At 44.8% G+C, this 22901-nt stretch overlaps 1 protein-coding gene across 1 annotated transcript in view; it reads right to left on the bottom strand.

Annotated features, from left to right (window-relative positions):
- TMC3 (transmembrane channel like 3) overlaps window positions 1-12279 on the bottom strand; it is an 85701-nt gene extending 73422 nt beyond the window's left edge. Inside the window, exon 1 of the mRNA XM_029575927.1 lies at window positions 11768-12279. The gene's annotated coding sequence lies outside the window, so the exon portion shown is untranslated. The remainder of the gene's footprint in view (window positions 1-11767) is intronic.
- Between the last annotated feature and the right edge of the window lie 10622 nt (window positions 12280-22901).

Below are 22901 nucleotides of genomic sequence, written 5' to 3'. Positions count from 1 at the left end.
GTCACCCCTGAACTTTGTGAAACTCTCAGAAGTCTGCTCCCCACCCCCAAACTCACCCCTTATTCTATCTTCACCTACCCTACATTGATCATCTCTCCTGGGGCAGGAAGAATTTTCAGTTACTCCTGCCCCACCAGTGCCAGTTCTCATTTTAAAGAAAAATGAAAGAATGGCATTTCATTTTGTTTAAAAATGAAACACACAATCCAAAAATTGTTTTCATTTGCTTTCATATCAGATTGGTAGGAGCAGGCTGAAAAGAATGCATGTACTTTTATCATGCACCTTATTGAAAATTTACCCCTTTGTGTTCATACTGTGTATTTACAGAGATTAAAAACTATTTTAAAAAATGGGTCACCTGACGCTTGTTTAAACATCATTTGGCATTGTTTTGGAGCAGTAAGTGCAAGCCTAAGAATCTCATTAGCATTGGTACGTCATGGGGGTAATTTTGTAACCTGGTGCACATGTGGCATCAGTTTTCAAAATGGACTTAATGTACACATTTTTTCACTTTGAAAATTATCCCACCAAGTCTACCCCTGCCTAGGCTGACAGCTGCTCTTTAGTGCACAAAATATTTTTTCAGGAAAACGTGCTTGCAAACATTCTCGTTTTTCACGTAAGACCAATCCCCTGTCCAACTCTGCTCCCAGGAATACCCTCCACTCAGTCTGGGTAAACTTAGGCTCAAACCTGACATACGCACATAAGTTTACCTGCATATCGGGTGGACGGTTTTAAGACGCCGTTTCACCAGAAGAAATGGTTTCGAAGATCATCCTTCCCTGAACAAAGGCCTTTCTGTGGGTTAAACACTATTACCCCCTTTTGATTATTTCCCACCCTCTATGCGGATTTACCTGCCTTTATATCAGCAGCCTGGGTTACTTTATCTGCCTGGGGCAGTGCTTGTGCAGGGGAGAGACTTAACGTGGGAAGATTTGAATCATTTGTACTATCTGCCTAACCCCTAGATTCATCAAAATGCTATAAATTTCGCCTTAAATAAACGCCCGTGATAAAAAAAAAAAAAAAGGGGGTATGGTTAGGATAATTTTTGAGTTAGCGCAATGTGTGCTATTTTAGCGCTTCACAGAGGTATTTTACCTCCCTCTCTACCTGGGTAATATCAAGTTACGGTGAGAGAACATTGTAGGAATCTCATCTTTGTGTCCCTTTCCTCATTCCAAATCTTGTCAAATCTTCACTGATGTGTACAGTGCTGTTCGTGCGTCTGCCTGTGCATGTAAAACTGACCTAGACCACCACCAAAACCTCACCTTGAGTTACAAACTGGCCCTCCTACAGGGGTATAAACAGTTGACTATTACATGTGCCATCCCAGAGTGGCTCTCTCTCTCTCTCTCCTTGAAACGGAATTTGCGAAAAATCCCGTTTTGGGCCTAACGCACAGGTGGTCATAAAGCTAGGGGAAAAAAAAAAAAGGTGTAGTTATTTCCAGCGTATTTGCCCACGGTAGCATATATAACGCATGTGTTGTGATATCACGTGCAGCATTACCACATCTCATTTTCATTTACCCCGCCCAAACTCCTCCCAAAATCTGCCCACCTGAATACATTTTGCAAGTTTGCATACATTTTAAAAAAAAGCGCGTTCGCGTACTTGTTGGCGCAGCAGCCGCAAACAAAAGTACGCTGGATTTTAGAAGATACGCGCGTAGCTGCGCGTATCTTCTAAAATCCTGGATCGGCGCGCGTGCAAGGCTGCCGATTTTGGGCAGCCGGCGCGCGCCAAGCTGTGCAGCCTGTCTCCGTTCCCTCCGAGGCCGCTTTCTTTCGCCCTCCCCTCACCTTCCCCTCCCTTACCTAAACCCCCCCCCCTTACCTTTATCCATGGATTTACGCCTCCCGGAGGGAGACGTAAATCCATGCGCGCCAAGACCCGACCCGGGAGCGGTTCCGGAGGGTGCGGCCACGCCCCGGGCCGGCGCCACGCCCCCGGTCCTGCCCCCGAAACACCTCACCCCGCCCCAAAACGCTGCGTCGTTCGGCCCCGCCCCCGACACGCCCCCTTCCAAAAACCCCGGGACCTACGCGCGTCCCGGGGTTCTGCGCGCGCTGGCGGCCTATGGAAAATAGGCCGCCGGCGCGCAAGGCCCTGCTCGCGTAAATCTGGGCGGATTTACGCGAGCAGGGCTTTTAAAATCCGCCCCAGTGTGCACTGCGTTAAATAAACGCATGCGTTATAGCGTCATTGCGGGCGTTAGGGCCCTGACGCGATTTGATGATTGAACGACCCCGTGAGTTTGCCTGAGAAAAGCATGAACAGCAGGCAGAGCTTCGTGTGGGGGCTTTTCCGTCAGCAATAATTAAAGCAAAACAGCTTGCATAGTTTTGCTTTCATTATTTCGCCAAATTCTGCAGGTAAAAAAAACAAAAAAAAACAAAAACAAAAAACTACCTATGGGGTTTGCTGAAATGCATGGAGTTTGATTATCTAGTCCTATGTCTGTTAGCCAAACTGTAAAATAAGAACAAAATGTGGATAAAGTATTTAGGATCATCTTTATTTTGTGACCAATGTCACATTAACACATGAGTAGGAAACAACCAGACCTTCTCTGTACTAACAAGGCAGAAAGGATGCAGTTTTATTTGCATTTATTGAGAAAACACTGAAAAAAAACCTCATTCTATTGTTTGTAAAATGTTCGAAAAACAAAAAAAGAAAATTGTCAAAAATGACAGCTAAACTGGAACCTGTGCATTGTTGTCACCACTACCTGATTATAATGAATATAATTGATTATAATTAGCTTTTAGATGTTATAAATTTAGAGTAAATGTTTTTCTCAACTGATAAGGTTTTTTTTTTATTAAAGGGAACAATCTGCGTTTATATAGGCGTTTTCGTGATGCAGATACTATTGCAACACTGGGTACCTTTTCCATTTGAATGAAATAGATACATTTATACAGCTGAGGAATCGTCAGGGTGGAAAAAGCACAAAAGCAGGAGTGGAGGAGCAAGGCAGGCGAGAGGAGGGGTGAGGGAGCACGAAGGAAAGTGTTTTTCCTATAAAAACTCTTTTTAAATTTAGCACTGGGGATGTTTTATTAGTGTTTATCAGTTAAATCAGAAAGAGACGGGCGAGATAAGGAGAAAGGCATTTGATCCACGGATATTATGATGGTCGTCCTGAAGGCAGTGAGGCCCATGTTCAGTAACGAGCGTGGACAAGTCATCTCGGTGAAGTTATCCCCGTATCCAGCACAACGCAGCCAGGACAAAGTTCATGTTATCCGTATAACTTTAGGATCGCTCTCCGGCACGGCCAGACTTACCCAGATAACGTATCCGGATAACGCTGGATATCGGCGTCCTCTGGCTACGTTAACCGAATAAGGCAGCCTTGACCCCCCCCCGGGTAAGTTTTATCCGGTTAAAAACTACCCTAGATAAACCAGTGGCAGTCGGCACAGCAGAAAGTTCAAATCCTGAGGTATGTCCGGACAAACAGCTTCGACTATGGACTTCACTATCCGTGCAGTTCTGAAACCATAAAAAGATTAGGAACGTGTCACCATTTATTTCAAGCAGTCAAGTGAATTTACTGAGTGTCCCTCTAGCATTGGCCGTAAAAGTTTATCCAGCTAACTCCAGTCCTGCCCGTGATTGAATATTTGCCCCCCCCCCCCCCCCCCGTGAATTAAGAAAATAGGTAGAACACAAATGTTCAGGAATGCACCTAAAATAATGGAATAAGTCTGTTGTGCAGTTGTAGGAAGGGGAGCCTTCCTCTCCGTGTGCTGTGCCTGAACAGACAAAAGTAGCCCACTAGGTGTCTGCAGAGACTATAAAATCAAAACAGATCCTGGCAAAGTTAATGAAACAAATCTAAGCCAAGTTTAACAAATGGACGGACTGCAAATATGTTTAACTGCTTGGAAGATCGCTCTGTACTGCATGAAGCACAAGTCTTTTGGTTTCAGAAGTATAAATATAGAATGCCGACCCGTGGCCCGTCAGATAAATGGTTCTTTTGCCGATCTTGTGTGATAGGAGATGGTTCTGTAACTCACAAGCAGGGGCGCCTGGTGTGTGTGTATGAGTTTGGTCGAGGTGGGGGGGGGGGGTCATTTGCCCCCTTCCCCCTCTCTCCCTCGATTGCTGTGAGTTTGGTTTTGTAAATCCGGTTCACTTTTTGTTATTGTCCCCTCCCTCGCTCCCCCCCCCCCCCCGAATATTCAGCAAGTAAAGCTCACAAGGGATGAAGTCAGTGCCGAGTGCAAATAAACCCTGCGCCTACAACCCAATGCATTATGGGGCTGATTCACCCCCTCCTTCCCTGGGGTTTTGGGTTTTTGTTGTACAAGAGGCTTTCCAGCAGCTAACTGGTACTATTCAGTGTCAGCCCGGAGATCTAAGGTGGTCTCTTTTTGGATCCCTTTCTCAACGCTTTTAAAGAGACAGTACCAGTGCAGCATGTATTCCAGTACTGGACTGGGCGGAGGTGAAGGTAAGGATCCAGCAGCGATCGCCCCACTTTTTCCTGTTGCTATGGTATTTGCTTCGGTCAGAAAAAGCGGCGGCATCTCCTGCAAGTTGAAAGTGGACAGCACCATGACAAGGGCGGCGCTTTGAGTTGGACTAGTTATGTTGTTGCTCATTGGAAAAACTTGAAAATTTATGATCTCTGTGTCCGTGCCGTGCTTCCTTTCCAGGATCAGGCCTTCTGCAGCCTTCACCGACCCGGGCTGGGGATTCTGCGGAGGGAGTCAGGGCCATCGTTAAGGGTGACACCCGGTGGCTGGATTAAGACCTCGTGAAGAAGCCCTGGCTCCTGGTTTCAGGAGCACTGCTGCAACGACCAGTGGGAGGGCAGGTTCATGGGACCCCCTCAGGGTCCTAGAAATTATTTCCATTGAGCCGGAAGCAAAAGTGGAAAGGAGGAACTACTGGGCCAAAATAGACAAGGTGAATGGGCTTAAGAGCTGAATGCAGCAGTAGAAAGAGCGCAACTACTTTTATTCAGCGAGTGCATCTACGCTTGTTGCAGGAGATGCTCCATAGTAGCATCTTTTGGCCCAGGGCTGAGAGAGAGAGAGAGAAGATGTTTTAATTTTTTTTATTTCATTGTACATCATCCAGATTTTTTTTTATATTGGGTGATTTATAATTTTTTTTTATAAATAAAGTGCATGGAAACCTGGGCCTTCTGGATCTACCACCTTCCAACTTGTCTATTGAAGTGAATGCAATGACAGGTTCTGGCTCCTTCTATAGGGTAACAGGAGCAACGCCTGTCATCGGGCTGGCTCCAGCTGTGCAAACTTCCTTGTGGAAGCTTCTGCAGCATAGTGGGCCCAGGATGCTTTATTATATGCTCGGCAATGGTCTGTTCACCACTGTTCTGCTTTCTGAGGCTGACTTTTTAATCTCAGAATTCCTTTTAAAATGACTCCTCATATTTGGTCCTCATTTTTGGCTAGTAGAAGGGTGAAGTGAACCATTTGTTTGCCCCAATGTTCCTGGTCTCCTTGATTTTGCTGCAGATGCAAGTCCCACAAAATCCAGCCTTGGCTGCAAAATTGGCTAAGTGCAGTCATTGGCCAAGCAACATGGATGCAGGTGTAGATCCCCCCACCCCAAGCACCGATTCCCCCTTCACCCCGGCTTCTCTCTCCCCCTGTACCGATTCATGTTGGCAAGAGAAGGAAAGCAGTGGCTCTTGGGGGAAAAGACATGGCACTGCCATTCTCTTCCTCCTCTTCATGGTCCAGATCAGTGGCGGGACTGGAGAGAAACATAGAAACATGATGGCAGCACAAGAACACGTGGCCCATCTAGTCTGCCCCTCCACCCAATCAATTTAGCTTTACAATTCCCATCAGTCCCACAGAGACCTTACAGAAGCAGGAATTTTGCTAAAAAGGTTTTGAATTGACTACAGGAGACTGTAGACATATTGTCATGGGAGAAAATATTGAGGCAATGGCTGGATTGTGCCCATGTTGTGAAAGCACTGGAGCTCTATTATCATTCACATCTGGCAGGACAGAGATCACCCAACGCATCACTGTGTTCCCATTCCAGAGCTAAGACGTGAAGAGCTGTATGCCTTTAGGCTTTCAATTTTCAGACAGCCTGCACAGCTGGGAACTTATGCGGGTGGTGTTAATGCACTTACTTAGTTCCTGCACATTTTCAAAGAAAAACCAACAACAACCTGCATTGCCGCTCTTGGAAAGCTGGCATAAACTGCTTATGCAGTTTGCACCCGCTCTTTGATGCATGCGGCCGGGGAGGATAACATAGCTCACTCACTTTCCATGCACAGTCGCTACTGTCCTCCCCCGTCTTAAACATGGCTCTGGGAACCCCACCCCCAGGCTAAAAGCACACGTACAATGGAAGAAGGCGCATTCTTTCAGCTGGACTGAGGTAAATGACTTTGAGAACTGCCATCTTGCTAATGTCTTTTTCCACAGACTTCAGATAGCCTGCAGGAGATGCTGAAGGGTTCCTCCACCTCTGATCTGAACAAACAAATTTAAAACACAGGGAGGATAATTCTCAAAGCCTATTACCTGGGCTGGTCAGCTGCTGGAAAGTTGCCCTCCATCGATTTTGGCTAAAATTACATGTGGGGTTCCACGGTGCACATACTTTTAGCACAAACGTTTTTAAAATATATCCAAAGCAGAAAGCCTGCAAGGGAGTCTGTTGGACCGTTAGATGATCAAGGGGTTAAAGGGACCCTTAGGGAAGATAAGGCCATCATGGAAAGATTAAACAATTTCTTTGCTTTGGTGTTTACTGAAGAGGATGTTGGAGAGATTCCCATTCTGGAGAAGGTTTTCATGGGTGATGATTCAAATCAACTGAACCGAATCATGGTGTACCTGGAAGATGTGGTACACTTGGTTGACAAACTGAAGAGTAGGAAATCACCTGGACTGGATGGCATACACCTGAGGGTTCTAAAAGAACCAAAAAATGAAATTTCAGACCTATTTCAATTAATTTGTAACCTATCATTAAAGTCATCTGATGTACCTGAAGATTGGAAGATGGCCAATATAACCCTATATTTAAAAAGGGATCCAGGAAACTATAGACCAGTGAGCCTGACTTCAATGCAAAGAAAATCATGGAAACTATTATAAAAAGAATAAAATCACAAAACATTTAGATAGCCTGTGTCCTATCAAACCATATCTACATGAATTTACCCAAGGGAAGTCTTGCCTCACACATCCCTACATTTCTTTAAAGGGGTGAATAAACAAAGGTGAATTGGTAGATGTAGTGTATTTGGATTTTCAGAAGGCGTTTGACAAAGCATGAGAGGCTAAGAAAACTAAAAAGTCAAGGGATAGGAGGTGATGTCCTTTTGTGGATTGCAAACTGGTTAAAAGACAGGAAACAGAATAGAATTAAATGGTCAGTTTTCACAGTGGAAAAAGGTAAAAGGTGGAGTGCCTCAGGGATCTGTACTTGGACTGGTGCTTTTTAATATATTTATAAATGATCTGGAAAGGGTATGATGAGTGAGGTGATCAAATTTGCAGATGACAATTATGCAGAGTAGTTAAATTTCAAGCAGATTATGATGAATTACAGGAGGACCTTGCAAGACTGGAAGATTGGGCTTCCAAATGGCAGATGAAACTTAACGTGGACAAGTGCAAGGTGATACACATAGGGAAAAATAACCCTTGCTATAGTTACACAATGTGAGGTTCTATCTTAGGAGTTATCACCCAGGAAAGGGATCTAGACGTCATAGTGGATAATACATTGAAATCATCGGCCCAGTGTACTGTGACAATCAGAAAAGCAAACAGAATATGAAGAATTATTAGGAAGGGAATGGCAAAACGGAGGATGTCATAATGCCTCTGTATTGCTCCATGGTGAGACCACACCTTGAATACTGTATGCAATTGTGGTCACCACATCTCAAAAAGGTTATCGCTGCACTGGAGAAAGTGCAGAGAAGGGTGACCAAAATAAGGGGCATGGAATGCCCGCCCTATGAGGAAAGGCTAAAGAAGTTAGGGCTGTTCAGTTTGGAGAAGAGACGACTGAGGGGGGATATGATAGAAGTCTATAAAATCATGAAATAACTCGAAAGTTAATGTAAATCAATTATATACTCTCTCAGATAATAGAAGGACCAGGGGCACGCCATGAAGTTAGCATGGGGCACATTTAAAACAAATCAAAACATTTTTTTCACTCAGCACATAGTTAACCTCTGGAATTCATTGCCAGAGGATGTGGTGACAGCAGTTAGTGTAACTGGATTTAAAAAAGGTTTGTATAAGTTCCTAGAGGCTAAATCCATAAAACTGCTATTACGGTAATTAATAAGCAATCTGTCTAATGTTTGGGTACTTGCCAGGTACATGTGACTTGGATTGGCCACAGGATGCTGTGTTTGATGGACTCTTCATCTGACCCAGTATGGCATATCTTATGTTCCTCGATCCCTCAGGATACTCTTTAGAGAGATTATCTACCCCATATGAATGCAACTGCTGATTTCTCCTTTCCTCTGAATATGCAAGGCAGATTCCCCACATTGAAATGAGATCCCTTCTTACTCCTTCAAGAATCCACTGGTTATTAATAGCAGAAGAAACTCCTGCCAGCTCTTCCCTAGGTGAAGAATGTCTCCAGACTACACACCACTGGAGCCTGGAATAGGCCAAAGTACATTCTTCCACTTCTCCACTAAATCCACAAATTGGGTAACTCCCAAATGAGCAAGAAGCCTGGGATAGAAAGAGATCTGAGCCAGATTCCTGCTTCGAGCCCCTCACAGCTGCTCCAAACACTTGCTTCCCTCTGCAGCATCTCCTAGGGCTCTGACCTTGAGTCCTGGACTGCTTGACGACAAAGAGTTCAGACAATTCTGGGCTACTTCACTATACTGAAACTACCAGTCCGCTAGACAGCAGTCACTGGGGAATGTCAGCAATACACTGCACCTCCTCTCTGACATCAGTGATGTGTGTCTGTGAAAGCACACACACACCGCTAGCAAAGGACAGGGACGTTCACAAGGGAAAAGTTCTAAATAATTTCTTAAACAGCATAGCTACAGTATATATGACATTACTGTTGGTTAGAGTTATGGATAGGCTTATTTGTTTTAATCAATACAATCATATTATGATTACAGTAGACTGTAGACATATTGTCATGGGAGAAAATATTCTGAGGCAATGGCTGGATTGTGCCCATAATCTATTGCTCCTTAATTCAGATTGGGGTGCATTCTGGGATGCTTTACAGATCTGTCCATTCCATAATTCATTTGTATTTCATCTTGGTCACCTATGAAGTATGGACTTTTGTGGTCTTGAAAGCTCTTGTATATCATCATTCAATACTTCTAATCTTGCTGGTCTAATAAAATGTATCTGGACTTGCAAAAAATAATGCTTCATTTCCTCCAGGACCAACATGGCTACTAGTACCTTGCATGCTGGGAGCTAAAGACACCAGTACATCTGCAGGACAATTTTCAGACTGTCCACTTTGGGACAAAGTCCATGGATACTTAACTGTGGACTTTGCCCCAAGTTTCAAAGAGAGAGTCTATGTATATTTTGAAACTTCCAGCAGGTATAAAGTACTTGTGGACTTATGCACGTGCAGGTAGATGTTCTACGGAAAATAAATAGCACATGTTAACTTGAAAATACAGTCTTCATGTGCTGTTTTCCAATCCCATCCAAAACACACCCCCAGGAACACCTTCCCTAAAGGCAGGTGAAAGTATGCACGTTGTAGAACAAGGGAGGTGGTATTCAGACAGTCAATTTATGTGCATACATTACTGTTTACCCACATAAATATCTTTTAATATTGTCTTCCCTGTGAGATTGAAGAATGGAAAATGCAAACTACTGTTGAAAGAAATGCACCCACACCCAAGGATCTGTAGTCCATTCCTGTCAGAAGGAAGTTCCAGTGCTGATATCCATCAGTCTCCACCTTGAAATGCCCAAACTCCCATCCCCCACTACACTGAAACAGCTATTAACTCAAAATATCAAGCCTCCCCCCCCCCAGGAACGTCCCACTGATTCAAGCCATATTTTCTGAAACCACAATTAGCGCAGAATGTTAAGCTTCTATGTTCCTAAATGTTCAGAAGAGAAACCCCCCTCCCAAAGTTATTTGTTAAATTATTCTGCCCCTGTTATGTTCTCCCAGTTACCCACACCCTGTTACAATGTAACCAACTCAACTCGTTCCATGTAAACCGATGTGATAACGTGTTGAATGTTGATATATAAAAACAAATAAAATATCCAGTTTCCCGTTTTATTTCTATTTTAATTGGGTCTCCAGATGTGTAATGAGATCACATTTGCCTTACTGCTTCATTTGGAGGATGTTTAAGGATAAATTCTGAAGTAAGGAAGTGGTGCTAGTGGCCTGTATTTGGTATGGCAGGCTACCAAGATACTAATACTTTCGATTGTCCAGTTTCACAGCTCATGGTTTCTGCAAAAACGCTTGTAATTACTGATGGTCTAAAGATTATAAAGATTTTTTGTTTGCATCATCAACTGGAAGTGTTCCTTTCATGAAAATGCAAGGCATGCATTTTAGAAGCTTAAGACTGGCTACTCCCTTTAATTAAGTCATTGTGTATTATAAAGTCTCAATCTGGAAAGTGCATTTGGTGTCCAGATGCTGATACTCTGCTTTCTCTACTTTTCGTATTAAAAGTTCAGTCCCACGGCACTTTCCATTAACCATTGTTTAGCATTAGTTGCTGTCTGGTTCTCAGCCTTCTATTGGTAATCACTATCATCACTAAGGAGAAATGACATGTTAGTTGTTTCCAGATGAGAGCAGATCAATTTTCAAGCAGATCAAAATGTTATGCAGTACAACCACAGAAATGCTGCAGATTCTCACAGGCAGATCGTGGGAGCCTGACCACTGACTTTACCTGGACCCATCCAGCAGCTTCCACTGCTATCTGCAACACTGTAGAGGTGGTATCTGACCCCAAAATAAGAAATTATAGATTTATTATATTTACTGACTTGTTTATTGATATTTCATTCACTGCCCTTGCAGAATAGCCCAGGTGGCACAAGGCAGGTGCCTAGGAGTGAATACTGGGGCACTGAGAGACTTGACCTGCAGGGCGATCCTCAAGATAAGGTTGATCCTATGATAGCATGGGCAAGTAGTTAAGCATTTTATTATCACAAAAACAATAATGTGATGCTTTACCTAAGGCATGCTACTCATGATCCCAACCTAAATCATGGGCTGGTTGTGCTCAATGCTGACTCTGGAGTTGTTTCAACCACTCTTAAGAGGACACGACACTCAGCACCTCTAGTGCCTATTCTTTCTTCAGCATTAACCAGCAGAACTACCCATATAGCCTGCAGTCCTCTTATTCCAACATAGAACATTTTTCTCTCATCTCAACCTCTCTGGAAATTATAGAATTGCCCCAGTAGTCTAGAATACTTGCCCTAGCTCCATTAGTAATCTGACTTCAGGCTCCAAATGTTTCTAAGCCAGAGACATTCAACATGGCTGGGATTTCCTCTGTAGTAACTTTATTCCCCTTAAACCCTCAGTCCCAATGTTTGTCTGGCTTCAGTTCCTGCTCCCAGAAGCTGCAAAGTGTCAGACCCTCTAATTATATAGTCATTCTTTCCATATTTCCTCCTTTTGAAAAGTGAAAAACACAGCAAGCTTTCAAGAACAGCAGCTTTTTATTGGTAGGAATTTTGCACATAAATACCTTTTCACTTCAGCAGATTCAAATCACTTCTCACAGAGAGGCAGGGACACAGTTCTCAAGTCAGAAGTCACCATACACTTTGCAATGAAACACCAGTTGTAGTATCCCATCATGCTGTAGCAGTCCTGTTCTCCAGGCTTAACCCAAAAACAGCTGATATTCAATTAGGGTTGGCTGCACTCTTTCCATATCTCTCGCAGTCCCTTACTCTTAGTTAATATCCTCCCAAGGCAGTTACGACAAACAATGCTTGACTCCTACAGGCTTCTCTCTCTCAGCTTTTTTTTTAGTATTGTTTGAGTCCTTATCTTGACCACTGTTTGCTTTTCACTTGAGCTGCAACAGATCCTGGCTTTTAGTAATCTTACAGCCATTTTCCTCAGCACTAGTAAACTGACCAAAGGGGAAAAAAAAAACAACTCACAGACACCTGAAGGACAGGGCTGTGTATGGTTGTCCTGCATTCCCATGTATTTAGCTCCACCTCATTCTCCACAGGTCTTCTAGGAAGTATTTTCTTTTATTTATTCCTCACAAAAAAGCTTTCTTTAAAAAAAAAACAAAAAACAAACAACAGCCCCTAGGAAAACTTCACTTAACTTAATCTGGTAGGTTGCTTGTTAAATCCCTCTTCTGGATCTGGGTCTTCTGATTCTTCATCCATTCCACCAAGCTTTCGGGCTGAGCTGCCTCTCTGGTCTTGAAGGCTCAGTCTCTGTATCTGGACTGCTATGTTCCCTTTCCATTTCTGGCAGTACTGGCTTTATAAAGGTACTAGCCTATCACTGCAGGAGTGGGTAGCCAAGCCCTGTCTGCCACACCTGCCTACTCAAATCCTCCTAGCAAGTAACTCCCAAGACTTTTGGGATTTGTAGTCCTTTCTGGCATCCTTCTTAACAGCATGCGGTTTCTCAGTTTGTTCCACAGTGTGTCCTGCGAGATGCAGGGCACAGGTGTTTGCCTTTTATTTCGATGGGAGAGTGGGCTGGTGCCCCTCCCCCGGGCAATGATTATATGGTTTGAACAGCATGCGGTTTCTAATTCTCCCAAAGGCTCCTATTGGAGGAAATCTAGAGATTTTCCTGCTTTTTGAAGCACAGAGACTAAAGCAAAACTAAGTGAGTCAACACACCAGGGTGGTTTAGAATAACAAAAATAAAAAACACAAACTATAGTACAAAAAAATGACATAATTAAAATCCACTAAAAAAAAAAAAATACACCCCAAGTTCCCTCAAAATAAAAGTCAAAGCAAATAATTTAAAAAGCTAACAAGCATTCATAAAAAATAAGCTGTAACTTTCATTCCTAATTATAACCCAGTTCTAATATCCCATGCCCAGTTAGAGATATCTTACTTCCCTGATCCACAGGAAAGAGTCCTGAAAGAGATTAACTGAATAAATAGTCAAATACCAGGCTAAATACCCAGACGGACATTTTTCAGAAGAACAAATATTCCATCTTTTATCATAGCTGTACTGGCACAGAATTTGGAAGTACAGGTGCATTAAAGGTCTTCTGTCTTGTCCCTGCCAGTGTAACCACTGCCAACCCTGCCCATTCAGTAACAAATGTTGAGAGGATCAAAGTGTCCTTGCAAGTGTAAAACAGGACAGAAATCAGCTCAATATTTAGGGGGTATTGTGCTAATTTCTGTACAAATTGTAAACAATTTAAAAATATTGCCTTCCACTGAGCCTTCTTTGAATGGCTGAGCAAATTAAGGATGGGCCTAACCCCGCTAGGTCAGTATTTAAAAATTGCACCAGCTGGCCCTGAGGTACCTCCGTACAACAAAATGGCCTCGGCCTCAGGACCATCCGGCACCATTTTGAATAAGGACCCAGCAGGGCAGGAGCAACTGGGGCACGGGGGAGGGGGTGGGGCTGAGGGGCTTGGTGGAGGCAAGACCCAGGACAGGGCTACTTTTAAAATTTTTGCTTTGCCAGCGTTGCCGGGAGGAGGGACCCTGGCCACCTTTCTTTTTGGTTTTCTTTCGTTTTCAATAATTTTTCGGGGTAATTCGTTTCAAATAAATGAAACGACATAAAGCATAAACAAAATAAAATTAAGAGGGCAACTTTTTAAACAGGGGCATGGGTGCCCGTCTGCCCACGCCCAGGGACATTTTTATAACATATGCGCTTTATATGCATGCACGCTATAAAACAGCCCGATCGCATGCACATTTGCATGCGATCTGAAGTGGATACACGCCTGTGCGCACAAATCCTACTTCTGCTGCGTAAGTGGAGGGATTTTAAAAGGCACGGGAGCTGACGCCATTAGCCATCTTCCCAGTTCACCCAGGCAAGGAAGAAAGGACTTCCAAATCCCTCTGCTTTAATAGCCTCCCTTCTCCCTTGTTAACCTCGACCCTTAAAACTCCGCCAACCTGTCTGTTTGTCTTTATTTTATAACTTGTGCGCCATCCGTGGCAGAAGTAGAGTGACGCGGCAGGGGACCCCAGCCCACGCCTGGGTGCGTAGGTAAGGGTAGATTTCAACGTGAAGTCCAGGAATGCCTATGCCGTGCTTATACCCCGCTCACACCCTCCATTTTTGGAATTTTTTGTTTGTGTGTGTGTAGCGGCAAGTACGCGCAAACGCGGGCGACTTTTAAAATCCGCTCGGTGGCGCAGGCCCATCTTGGGCACCAATCTCCCGGTTTTGGCATGTGCCAGGTTTTTAAAATTCACCTTTTAAGTTGATAAAATTTTAAGAGCACACCCCTAACATTGTTTTAACTTGGCTTGATAGTGTGGAAAAATTCATAATCTATGGCCAAACTCTTTTCATTGTTTGATCTCCCTATATAATCTGTGAATATCTGAGGTGCATCTTGTGACATTCTTTGTGATGGTGAAATGGAAGGTCAGTAGACTCAAAATTAGATAAGATAGTACCTTTTTGTTGGACTAAATCCATACATTTCTTGGTTAGCTTTCTGGAGTTAACCCTTCCCTTTCTCACTTCAGAATAGAAGGACCAAGTTATAACTTAAGGAAAGGAGTGTTAACTCCTTAAAGTTAGTCCAATAAAAAGGTATGGCCTTATATACATTTTTTTGTTTCTTGACGTTTATTTCTGCACATTTACGTTGGCTAAGGTGGCAACCAAACTACTTGACCTGAAATGAGAGTATTTATGGTTGATAATAAAAAAACTGTTCATCTCTGCTAGTGCTATTTAACTAATTATAAAAATTATTTCAGAACCGTTTTGTGTAGATGCATTTATAACCTATGTCTCTTGGGAATGGTACAAAAGCAAGAGAGGCAGTTGTTTGTTTTTATTTTTATGTTTTTTTTAGGTATAAGCTACTTATTACCAGAAACATAAATTGCCATGTTTTTAACAAATCTGCGTCTGAATCCTCTGTCCAGCGTGCCTGCTGTGCACAAAGCATGTCATGGACAGCGCGTATTCGGGCACCGGTGGGACATATTATCGTATGGAAGTGCAGTGGCTCCATTGATTATTCTATGAGTGACACTGATGAGGTCAAACAACAGAAGAAGCTGCTTTCTTCGGCTGTCTGTAACTGCAGGCATGGGACACAAGGTGCAACCGAAAAATGGGAGGGGAATGAGGGAAATACTAGTGCTGAATTTGTAACCACAATTTTATCCCTGACTGAAAAGTTATAACACTTAGAAGCATGCAGTTTGCTTTGGAGTGGCCTTTTTGTTTTAGCTGAAAAAAAAATCTCATTGCCAAAGAAATGGAATTTATTTTACTGAATATAGAGCCCTTCAAGGCACTCAGCCTGACTTGCATCCAGCTGTTTTGTCAGGATTGCATTAATATCGTTACACGGAGCGATGTGTCACTTTTCTCCAGTGCTATATTTGTCCCAGCATGAGGCTCAGGACTCAGACAGTCTCTGAACTGAGGCCAAATGTGTTTGTAGTGATTAGCAGATAAATTAGCAACGTAGTCAGCCTATTAAAGTGAGCACTCTCTGAATGAAATTGCCTGGTGAATGGATTCATTTGTTTCAACAATGACTGAAAGAATAACAGGGCATAATGAGCTCGTGTTCTCGTAATGTATGGATCTAACACCTCATTCACTGTGCAGAAAGAAAATACAATTAATAATTAAAACTGACAGTGTACAGTGGGTGAAATGCCAGCGCCTGTGTCTTCATTTTCACAGGCCTCATGAGGGCGGCATAAAATCAGAAAGCGCTCTTGTGAAAGGACAGAGAGGCCCATATGATTGGTGATGATTGCAGTTGAAATTTATCGCCATTTTAGCCAACTGGCTAAGTGTTACTTTTACAGGTCACTCCATGGATGTGTAGCAGCCGTACTCCAGCCCAGAAACAGCCTGCAGATGGACAATGGCGTCCATATGAACTCCCATCAGTACATCTCCAGGGAATGTGAGCAAAGGCAAGCAAAAGAGGAGGCCCCGGTCGTTCCAGCAAGTAAAGGACACAGCAGACTTTGAAGATGGTCGAGTATTTGTTCATGGCAAGAAATTGCATCATGCTTCTTGTAATCTTTTGAATGCATGCAAGTTTTTGTTGCGTCCGTCAGTCTCAGACAGCTTCGACCATTGTGCCTCACCTTTTTCTCTGCTCTTCCCGCTAGCCTTGGCAAGATGGCTACCGCCGCTGGCGTTCCCGGAATGGCTAAGGCGTTGCCTCCCGCCATGTTTCTCTCAAGGGCCTCCTAGGGTGCGCGTGTGCTACCCACGACTTTATTCCAGCTATGGCGCAAACCTCGGGGGTGTCCCCCTCAAGTGACGTCACGCCATCCGGGTATTTAGCCTGTACTTGTTTGCTAGCTCATTGAGTTAGCAAGGATTGGACTCGTCCGGTCTAAGCTACTCTGCCGCTTTCGTGCTGCCACTGGAAGCTCTCTCTCTGCCCTTCGGGATATTCTCTAATCTGGGTACCACCCAAACACCGCTAAACCATAACAGTTTTTGGGGCCACGCGTCAGGGTCAAGATGAAAGAAACACTGAGTCAGGAGAAGAGAAAACCACCCTATAGGCTGGGAATCTCAAACTTGCCTGGGCTGTTTGCATCATTTCAATAAGTCAGCAATACTTACTGGGAGGCAAATTAAAGTGCTGATTATGAGGCGATCACAATGCTAATTGCATTCATAAGGGGGAGGATTCTAAAATTGTTCCTTACTAATGAAGTATGTGTCTCCACAGACACACAGCCATGATGTCGGAATAGGGGTTTTATCTTTCCAGACACTTTCCAGCCGTGGTGCTCATGATCCATATCAGAAAAAGAAAATTGCTAGAGGGGAGATCTAACAACCAGACAAAAGGAACACATGAAAAAAGACACTCATCGAAAACACAGGTACCATGGTGGGGCTGAAACTCAGACAGAAGGGAGATAACCTGTGGGAACAGAAAAGATACTAATACTGGAGCAACAATAATGGACTAGGCTAGGATGAAAAGAAACAGATCCAACTGTCATGATGCTGAGATAAGAGGAAACTGGTAAACAATGAAAGAAATTCTCTATATAAGCAGCTAATGTGCAAGCAGAAAACTGAAGGAGCTCTGACAGTGACTGTTAGTTCATTTGTCTTTCCTTCCCGATACTCTGTCTTATTTTGCATATCAATAAATGCTTCTAACCTGAGTACCGAGCCTGTTTATCTGTAAACACGGGGATAAGCACTGTAGGAGGCCTTCAAAAGCAGCCTGGCATGAGCGATGTGAGAGCTCATCTGCTAGCACCATTGCATTCCACCGAATGATGCTTCCTGGTCATACCTGGGAAACCTCCAATTTTCCTCCCAGAGACTCAGGGAATTGGTCTCTGAAGAAACACTAGAAAGCTCCAGGCCTCTCTGTTTATAGCTGCTGCCGCTCCTCTTCAGAAAGGCAGCAGGGAGCAGGAGGGGGAGGGGCAGTCTACCCTGCAGGCAGGATGTGTGGCGAGGGGACTGCCTGCCCCCAGGCACAACTCAGCCTGCAGCTTTGATTCCAGGACTGGGGAACTCACTCAGCTGCACAAGTCAGGGCTCTATGACTTATAGCGGGCTGGGAACAAAGAAAGGGCTGGAGTCAAGAAAAGAGGAAGGGAGGCCATCTATAGAGGAGAAAAAGGTGGTCATGGGCGTGAAAGTGTGGATTGGTGGGAGGTGGTGGTGGAAAAGAGAAAGCTGATGTGCATTAATCCTCCCCCTCCCCCCTCACCAATAAACCAAAATCTCAGGGTGTCCACAGCTCCAAGGTTCCCAGATATGTTCCTGAGTTAAATGTAACGCTTAAGGCTTTTCTCTGCCTTACTATGCTATTAGTGTGAGCTGGCTAAAGTCTGCTTTGTGTGTGGTGTTCCCTCTTTCACATAAAAGCTTCTGACACAGGTTTAGGGTCTTCATGTCTAGCACATTATTTTGCTGTGCACACTCAACTTTGCTGAATAGGCCTTAAAGTTCCATCAGATTTCAAAAGAGTAAGAACAAGACTTAAATCTTTTACAAAAAAAAAGTGCAAGATGATTTTTCTGAAAACAACTAAAAAAGATGTATTGGGGCCTTATTTATTAAGCTATCTGGTCCCCATAGACACAGTGGGGGGGGGGGGGGGGGGGGGGGGGGGGGGGGGGGGGGGGGTTAAGAATTGATAAAGCGGGACGATTGATTTCTTAAACCGGTTACAAGAACCCAATGATGAGTTGTGGAAGATGAGTGTCACCTTGAAAAGATGTACATTGAAAACACGGGCGGATTTTGAGCTCTGCAGAATCAGACTTGGGAGAGAGGGATGTGTAACTTACTAGCCTGAGGCAGCTCATTAGACAGCTGTGATCCTGCAGGTAACCAATGAACCACAGATAATGTCGCATTAATATGTTCACTGGCGAGAACGCTCATTTATTACCTCTCAAAGGTCTGGAGAGTGGATGGCCAACTGTGAGATTTTGTTTGAAGTATAATTAGGACTTTTTGATTGTAGGTGTTTATAAACTGTAAACGCAGCAGTTTGTTTTTCAGCTAATTAGGGATTCATTAAGGATAGGAACAAGTGGAAAAGGCTGCACTCCCAGAGGTTGTAGAGAGGGAGTTCGGTGTTCTTTCCTCAGGCCTTTGAGAGCAAGACCAGCAGCCTTCATCCCCCTCCATCCCACCTGGGTGTTTAGTCCAAAATACCAATATACAGCAGAGCCAAAGATGACCAATAATGAAATCTTTATTGTAAGGAAAATTTGTCTTTGGTTTACAAGGTACTGATGGAAGGAAAGAGAGAACAGTTACACAGAGTGCAGTGCCTGACTGCTCTCCAAACTCCTTCAGAGAGCAAACTATTATATCTCTTTCTTCTATACAGTATTCTTGCTATAGGCTCCATACCCCTCCATTTCCCTCCCCCCCTCCCATCATGCGATTCTCAGACCTATTGTAATTTGTAATTTGGTCAACACATCTCAAAAAAGATATAGCTGCATTGGAGAAAGTGCAGAGAAGGGCAACCAAAATGATAAGGGGCATGGAACAGCTCCCCTATGAGGAAAGGCTAAAGAAGTTAGGGCTGTTCAGTCTGGAGAAGAGACGACTGAGGCGGGATATGATAGATGTCTACAAAATCATGAAAGGACTTGAACAAGTTAATGTGAATTGATTATTTACTCTCTCAGATAAAAGAAGGACCAAGGGGCATTCCATGAAGTTAGCAAGTAGCTCATTTAAAACAAATCGAAGAAAATTCTTTTTCACTCAGCACATTGTTAAGCTCTGGAATTCATTGCCAGAGGATGTGGTTACAGCAGTTAGTGTAACTGGGTTTAAAAAAGGTTTGGATAAGTTCCTAGAGGAAAAATCCATCAACTGCTATTAAATAATAAACAATAGTAGCTCAGGATTTATTTAGTGTTTGGGTACTTGCTGGGTACTTGTGACTTGGATTGGCCACTGTTGGAAACAGGATAGTGGGCTTCATGGTCCCTTGGTCTGACCCAGTATGGCATTTCTTATGTTCTTATGTTCCATGCACCAAAAAAAAAAAAGAGCACTGAAATACACTTCTTCCCCCTAAGCCCAGTATAGCCCCCCCTTCTGACCTCAAAAGTCCCAGCTCTGAATGGTTCTGCACTTCACCTCTGTGCCTGGGCAAACTGCTTCATACTTTCTGTTATCAAGCTGGCAAACACTGGTTCCTCTTTTGTACATGCTGCTGCCGTCCTGTCGGTCTGTCTGCCCCTGTAAAGACGCAACTCTCCCTTTGGCTGGAGTTTTGGACAAAAGAGCATCTTGTCTGACCTTTGGTGCTTGCTGCCAGGCAGATTTATACATCCCCAAGCTCTTTGTTCTCAGACCCTTCCCACCGGTGCATCTACAGGAGGCTGCAAGTTCTGCATGAACGCTCTGTGCTTGGAGCATGGGCCTCGGTGTTTTCCTACCCGTGGGGGGGTCGTCATGGACCAGCCAAGAGATCCACAGTGTGTTGGATCTCTTGGCACAGTTCCTCCATCTTGCTGTTCTCCTCATCCATCCATCCTCATCTCACCTAGAAGGGCGTGAGGCACGGAGGCTGCAGCATCACCGCAGCACCCCTGAGAGGCTGCTATCCTGGGCCAGCCAGGCAGATCTCATCGAGTCTTCGCTCCAGGCTGTAGCAACCATCTGGTTTCTACCCACCACAGCATCCCCATGCGGCAGACCTTGCAGCCCTTGAGGCATTCCCTTTATTTCTTTTTTTAGGATGAACATCTAAAACTCTGTGTTTTCATAGCAGTAGTGTTGCGCGTCTTTTCTGGTCAATGCGTATATTTTAAATAAATAAAAATATGTGTATGGCTTGTAGCATTCCCTTCAGCCCAGCCCTGCTCCGGCCTGGCTTCCTTACAGCCCCGGCATTCACATCCCCACAGTCCAACCCCCAATTATTGCCCGAGCACTCCCAGTCCCCACAGCCCTGACCACCTACTGCTCCAATTCTCACGTTCCCCACAGCCCATAGCAAGCGAAGATTGCAGCCACTCCCCCTCCGGATGTGGCCTGCAGAGGCCAAAAAGCGAAGCTGCCCCCTTTCGTGGCCCGTGGGGGCTGAAGACTGAGGCTGCTTCCTCCTCTTGACGAGGCCTGTGGGGAGCCAAAGAGTGAAACCACTCTCTCTTGATTTAACATGGGGGCACCGAAGAGCGCAGCTGCAGTTTCCCCTGTTCCCCCGCTTACCTGCTGCCATTGAGTAGGGCCAGCAGAAGAAAGGAAGCGGGGGGGGGGGGGGTGCTGTGGGCCATGTCTCCTCCCCTTCAGCCCACTGGCAATGTCGTGTCCCTTGCCTCAAGCTGCAGGGCAGCTCCTGCCTGCCGGCCCTGCCCGCTGGTGATAGGTAGAAAACGATGGAGGACCTGGGCAGACTGCCTCTGGCAGGTGTAACTTGCGCGCGCCGGCCAGCTGCCGGCGCGCCAACCTCCGGCACAGCTGCTGTGCCGGAGGACTCGGGGCCGCCCCGGCCCCGCCCCCGGACCGCAACCCCGCCCGGCCTCGCCCCCGGCCCGCCACCCCGCCCCTGGCCCCGCCCCCGGACTACCCCTTTTTCAAAGCCCCAGGACATACGCGCGTCCCGGGGCTTGCGCGCGCCGCCGAGTCTATGCAAAATGGGCTCGGCGCGCGCAGGGATAAGTTTTAAAGGGTTACCCGCGTAACCCTTTGAAAATCTACCCCTATGATTTTAAAGCCTTTTTGAATTCTTTTGTATTTGCCATTAAGCGAATTTCTTCAGGAATAGCGTTCCAAAGGGTTGGTCTGGCAACTGAAAATGCGCGTGAGTTCCAGATGTGCTAGTTTTACTGATGGTATCTCCAGCAAACATTTGTCCATTGAGCGCAATTGCCTTGTGGGTTTGTAGATTCTGAGAAGAGCACAGAGCCAGACTGACAAAGTGCTCTGCAGTGTGGCGCTAAGTTACAGTTTGTACGAGTAATAACGATTATGAAAATACTTCATACGGAGGTCATCATGTTTTCAGTTTTTAACTTTTAAAATGTGTCTTTTGCCACAAATCGTAGAATATGGGATCTATTTTCAAAACTGTTGTTCCTATTCTAGTGAATATTTTCTGAAGAGAGCGACTCTTGGTTGCAAGAATACTTTTTTTTTTTTTTGCATTGTTTTGCAGTGGGAGTTTGTCTTGACAACTACACACCGAGCACTTGAATCACTGAAAATCAGGAGGCAGCCACATTTCCAGCAGAAACTCATTTGTTTCTGAGGTCAGTGGATATAAAAATAATAGCTAGAAAGGGGTTCACATTATCCTGTGCAAAGGCGCAAGAAAGGCAGCGTGGTTTGCCACCTTCCCAAGCCCACAGTCAAGGTCCCTTTCCATTTCACACCCTCCTGATCGTGGCCGAGGGCCTGCGATACTAGGACGTTTCTCCCACTGTGTGTCTGGTGGGGGGGTGGAAAAAAAAGTGTTTAGTAAATTAGGCCCTGCGTGTGAGAGGCAGCAGAAATAAAACGGTGATTGCAAGATAAAAGAGGCTTTGAAAGAAATAAGAAAGGTGGTGCCTATGTCCTGTAGGATAAAATGGGCATAAGGATAGGGCAAACCCATTTTTCAAACGTGATTGCTAGCACCCCCGGTAGGAAAAGTGCCAGTGGCCCTTTAAAACCATCTTTGGCCGGGGAAACGTCAGGCAGTGATTTACAATGAAGGAAGGATATAAAATGTGTTTTCCGACTGCTAGATTTCCTTTAGGTCCCCTTTTTTTTTTCTTTAGATGTCTCCATGTTGCTTCATTGGGGAATAATGGGACCTGAGCAGTGCTGGAGCCTGGGATTCCTCCCCACTTACCGTAGGTAATAGGCGCAGTCAGGCCTGTGGCGTTAGTGGGATCGCCTGGGATAACTTCTCCTCCTGCACGCCCCAAAATAACTTTTATTCGGGGCATAATGAATGCACCTTGTCGCAATAGAACATCTCAGGAATATCAGCTTTTGCAGCAGCCGCTGTCTGGCGCTTTTCCAAAATTCCACCCCTGCAGTCCAGGTTTATTTTGGGTGACCCGAGCTCAAGCTGCGGGAGCCGCAGCCATCCCAGCAGCCTTCTTTGCGAAGCGGTGCTTCTGACGCTGGAACTTTTCTTTGCCGTGCGGCCTTTCCCTGAAAGATTGCTGAAGATGGCACCAGAGAGTCAGCAC

This window comes from Rhinatrema bivittatum, chromosome 13 (assembly GCF_901001135.1).
Source record: "Rhinatrema bivittatum chromosome 13, aRhiBiv1.1, whole genome shotgun sequence".
Classification (NCBI taxonomy): domain Eukaryota; kingdom Metazoa; phylum Chordata; class Amphibia; order Gymnophiona; family Rhinatrematidae; genus Rhinatrema; species Rhinatrema bivittatum.
This window is presented reverse-complemented; position numbering and strand designations above follow the sequence as displayed.